The following is a 5,701-nucleotide window of genomic DNA, read 5'->3' on the forward strand; positions in this document are numbered from 1 at the left end:
CTTTTTGTAGGAAACCAGTGTTGTGTTTCAAAACTGAAACAGCATTACTGATTCCCGCTTGTATTCTTGTCACCATCACACAATGATTTAAAGCTCCTTTTCACATGTCCACCTCCTGCTCACACACCTTGTGTCAGTAATAGCAATACCTTCTGTCTTCTCCTTTCCCTAAAATTGTTTTTCTTTGTGCACTTTGACAAATCTGAGACTTGTGTGAATGGAGGATGTACTGGTTTGTTCTCAGGTGAAAGCTTTAGGTTAGGTATTCAATATGCAAGTTCAATGTGACATGTGTTCACACACATTGTGACCCGATGGCAATAGCTGCACAAGAGTGCAAAGACCCCAACTATCATGTACACACTGTCCGTCTATAGTTCACCTAAAGAGTGTCTGTGCAGCATCTGCTGTGTCAAAAGTCACCCCTACACCCTCAGTGACATCACTAAGTGAATGCGAGTGATGCATTTATTAGGAGAAACATACTGTACTGTATTTGTACCAACTGTAAGGTAAATTAAGCCAATGCTCCTGTCAAAATAAAGGAAAGAAAAATACAGCTCACTGAACAATCTGTGTATTTTTTAAGCTGACCAGAAGGTGGCACTGGTGGTCCGTGAGCGTGAACTGGAGTCAGTAAATCAGTCAGTGAGCCACTGTTTGGACAATTTGGTGTTTTGTTTCCTCTTAGATGTTTAAAACGGAAAATAATCAAAACATTTTTCTTTTTTCCTCTTTGCAATGGAAAAAAAAAGATCACAGTACCACATCTGTGCAATTAGTAAAAAAATAAATATACTGTAGAGAATTTGGTGTAGAAAACATTAAGTCTGATTTTCAGGTTCATGTGGAGCCATGTGCTACATAAAAGTTTATTCAATACAAAGTATGAAACTTTTTTGTATTGAATGAGTAAGTTCTGTTTTTCAGAATCGTGAAACAAGCATCAGAAGCAAACAAGCTTCTTTTATTTAAGTCACAATTCTACAGAAGGAACACTACGAATATTTTAAAATATGCTTAAAGGGCCAAAAGTAAAATACTCATTTTCAGTTTATTTATTTTATTGGATTATAACTGATTCCTTGATTTAAGTATTACTTTAATGTGTCAGTTGGAGAGGACTGTAATGATAAATCCTATATAATCCTGAGCCTGTCTCTTCCTGTTAAAAGGGAGTTTTTCCTTCCTACTGTTGCCAAAGTGCTTGCTCATAGGGGGTCATATGATTGTTGAGTTTTTCTCTGTATGTCTTATTGTAGAGTCTACCTTACAATATAAAGCACCTTGAAGCAACTGTTATTGTAATTTGGCACTATATAAATAAAACTGAAATGAATTGAATATGCTAATGGGTAATTTTCTATACTTATAAATGTCCTAATATCCTGTGATGTGATGCTTTATATTTTAAAATCTGCAAAAAAAGTAAAGAAAAAACTATGCTGTGGAGTACCAAGTAGAATATTTTTCATTTAGTATAGTAGAAGTGGAAAGTAGAATAAGACAAAAATGCATAAGTTATTCTGTTTCACTTCCATTCAATGTCTGGTTTAGTCATATAGCAATAAATCACAAAACAATCACCTCAAAGTGCTTTCTACTGCATGGTAACCCTACAGTATTCGGAAGAAAATCCCAACTATTAAATCAGCACTTTGCACTGTAGTCAGAAAAAACTCCCTTTTAGCAGGAAGAAACCTTCGGCAGTCCTAAGCTTGGGGAGGGGAAGTCATCTGCCACTACCATTTGGTGGGTGAGGAGAAAAGGACAAACAAAAAGTGAGGATAGGGATCCAGAACAAAACACAGACTACAGTAAGAGAGAGTGAAGACAAAAGTTCAATGATGCACTTAACAGCAGAAAGCTCTGCCTCCCATTCTACTTTTAGAACTACGAGTCAGCCGGTAAGTCAGCCGAAGTGGTCTGTTGGGATAATATAGTACAATGAGGTCTTTCAAGACCAGTGTTGGTCAAGTTACTTGAAAAAAGTAATCAGTAACTAATTACTGATTACTTCCCCAAAAAAGTAATCCCGTTACTTTACTGATTACTTATTTTCAAAAGTAATTAATTACTTAGTTACTTAGTTACTTTTTAAAAACACGATTTACAACCTGAAGAGGTGATAAAGCGATAGATCTTTCAGCCCAATTCTACTTTTTCTGCATAATCCATCATACAAAATGTAATCAAATGGAAAAGTCTCTTTTTTTAACTTGTTTTATCAGTTTTAATCTTTTAACTTTATGCATCAAGCAAAAATTTAATTATATGCAACATTCTCTGACTTGAATAAATTAGTTTAACATTTAAACCTATTTTCTGCACATTCCAGCACATAAAATAAAATATTTTTTGTGTTTACACTCATCTTTCAAATAGATGCAAGTAAAACACAGCAGAAAATAAATAAAGTCAAAGACTCAGCGGTCCTGTTGCTCTATTTTCACCTGTAAAGCAGGACTGGGGTAGGCGGAGGTTTACCCTGGTGCAGGTGTGCCGCGGTCAGTTGAAGAATCCGCGAGTTTCTCTGTGAGTTTCCCATTACGTCGTTGCGCACTCGGTGCTTGCTTGGAAGTTTAGGGTTTTTTTTCGCTGTAAAAAGAAGTTTTCTTCCCACGCACAACGGACACTAATGTTTTTGTCACTTTTTATGGAATCAAACTCAAAGTAAGGTCAGTACTTCCACGCTTTAAACGCTGCACGCTCATACTCTCTCCCACAATCGATATGTGATCCATTGTTGATCTGCACACAGCTGTTGTCACTAACGGCGCACTCGCTTACGTCACTGTCATGAGACATTCTCGCAAAAAAATCACGGTTTTAGTAACGCAGTAACGCAGCGTTCCTACGGGAAAGTAACGGTAATCTAATTACCGTTTTTGCAATAGTAATCCCTTACTTTACTCGTTACTTGAAAAAAGTAATCAGATTACAGTAACGCGTTACTGTAATGCGTGAAGAGAAGGATTTTAAATTTCAATTCTGGATTTAACGGGAAGCCAGCAAAGATAAAGTAATTACAGGGGAAATATGATCTCTCTTTCTAGTCCCCGTTAGTACTCTTGCTGCAGCTTTTTGGATTGACCGAGAAAGCGGCATGAACTAGTTTTTCAGCATCACTCCGTGGCAGGATTAAAGAGATTGGACAGATGCAAGAAAGCAACCCTATATGTATTTAATGTGTGTGTTGAAGAACATATTGTGATTAAAAATGACACCAAGCTTCCTCCAGTGTTACTGGAGGCCAAGGTAATACCATCTAGAGTAAGAATCTGGAGAGATACCATGTTTCCAAGATCTTTAAGACATGTCTGTTTATCTAACTGATTTGTGTCATTTGGCTTCATAGATAAAGCTGGGGATCATCTGCATAGTGATGACAATGTATGTTGCATTTTCTAAGGTTAGTGGTCCCAGCATAGAACCCAGTGAAACTCCTTGACTAACTGTCATGTGTGTAGAAGACTCTCCGTCTTCATGCGCAAATTGGAATTTATGAGCTGGATGCGATTTCAACTATTGCAGTGCATTTCCTTTAATACCTGCAATGTGTTTTAATCTCCAGGTCTAACAGCATAAGCACAGATAGCCCACTGTCAGTTGTTTCTGTGCATTCCTATGCAAATGATCAGTTAATTGTCTTTTGATATACAGTGTATCTGGAAAGCATTCACAGTGTGTTTGAATTATGCCTGGGATTCAAAGCTTGCTGATTTATTGCTTTCTTTTTATCCAGAGTCGTACACAGTAAGGATGTAAAACTATTAACAAGATCATCTATCTCTGTTGGAGTAAAGTTGGATTGTTGCTCTGGTTCACGTTGTTAATAGACCTCTCTGCACTGAATCATCATCTTGTTATTAACCTCCTGTCTCTCTTCCACAGCATGTCTTTATCCTGTCTTCCTTCTCTCACCCCAACCATTGCAGCAGATGGCCCCGCCCCTCCCTGAGCCTGGTATCTGCTGGAGGTTTCTTCCTGTTAAAAGGGAGTTTTTCCTTCCCACTGTCGCCAAAGTGCTTGCTCATAGGGGATCATATGATTGTTGGGTTTTTCTCTGTATGTTTTATAGGTTCCACCTTACAATATAAAGTGCCTTGAGGCGACTGTTGTTGTGATATTCTTTGTGAATATCTATAACAAATATTTTTTTTTTTATAGTAGTTAATCTTTTAGGTGGTCTGGGAGCAGATAGTCTCTAGAAGGGTAGGGTTTTGTGTCTAATGGCCATTATTCTGTTTAAATGAATTAGTCTCTATTAAAATTAATTGTTCAGTTTGTGAGTCCATGCTTATTGTAAGTGGTAACTGACTAAGGAAACAAACCTGAGATTAACTAACTAATTAAGAAATCAAGTGAAGACGTAAAGGCATATTAAATTTATATTGCAGTTCTCTAATTTGCTCTCATGTTATGGTGTTATGCAGTGTAAAATTAACACTGTGAGACATTAGTGTTGGGACACCAGGGAAGGCTGGACACACCTCTGAGCAAAATACAATGAAACAATGCTTAAAAGCCAGATTATCCAGTTGTGTCAGAAAAGGACTGGAGTTGAGTCGAGAGACAGAGAGAGAGAGATGAATGCGATTGTTGCTGTGTCTTCCTCTTTGTCACCAGCTTCCTCTGATCAGCCCTGGCAAACCTGTAGTTATATTTTTCTATTATCTTCAGCAGTTAATTGAATAAGCACATTGTAAGGTAAGGTTATATAGGAGACTTTAATCACTGATCACTAAGACAATGATTAATTATAAAGGAATGCCACACTAATTATGACAGAAAATATTTAATAGAAGAACAGCAGGGTGAAGCTGTGCTATGAAAGGAACCCAATCCAGATTAGTCAAGTGTGACATGCTTGGAGCAGATACCAACTGACCACTTTAGCCAGGGCCATGCTTGCAGGTACCTGATTGTCAGCACCTGGAGTACCAGAAGGTTAATAGGAGGATAAGCTGTTCATGGGCAAAACCCACAAACTCAACTTTGCTGTTCAACCCAAAAATCTATTTTCCTTTCAAATGTGGCACCATTTATGGTGAAATAAACAGCCTTTCTAACTGAATAAGATTTATTGTAAAGAAGCATTAAGTTTATATTATATTCCAGTCACCTTCAGGTCTTTCTCCCTTTGCATCTGGCCATTTAGTATTGCTAGAAATCGCTCACACTGTTGTGCTGATTCATGGTCAAATTAATTTAGATATTATGTCTGAATGAACATACAAAATCTGTAAGCATGGAGAGTTTTTGAAACAGATTATTTCTATTTACCATTTATAGCCCATTTGTATTCCAAGTTATGTTAACACAGAGAGTATAAAAGATGTGACGTCACCTAATGGAGCTGTCAAGTCCTGTTTTGAAGCCTTAAGATAAGATTTGCGGCCATCACCACCTTGGTTGCTAAAAGCCACATTTGATGAGAAGGAGTGATTCTAACTATGTAACTGCAGGTTATTAGCTAATGACTTTTGACTGACAAGTCAAACAGTGTGTAATTACATACCTCCAAAACCAGTGACTGAGCCCATAACCTTAGCAGGCAAGTATTTATAGAGGTCAAAATTAAAAGCTGTTTTTGCAGACTTTTTGGAAACTTGACATGTTTTTGTCAAAAATTTCCAAAGTGCTTTTTAAAACAAAAACAAAAACAAAGAAAAGATGGATATACAAAGTTCTCACAAAC

The sequence above is a fragment of the Haplochromis burtoni genome, unplaced genomic scaffold (assembly GCF_018398535.1).
Source record: "Haplochromis burtoni strain Fernald_Lab_line unplaced genomic scaffold, NCSU_Asbu1 Contig_10, whole genome shotgun sequence".
NCBI lineage: Eukaryota > Metazoa > Chordata > Actinopteri > Cichliformes > Cichlidae > Haplochromis > Haplochromis burtoni.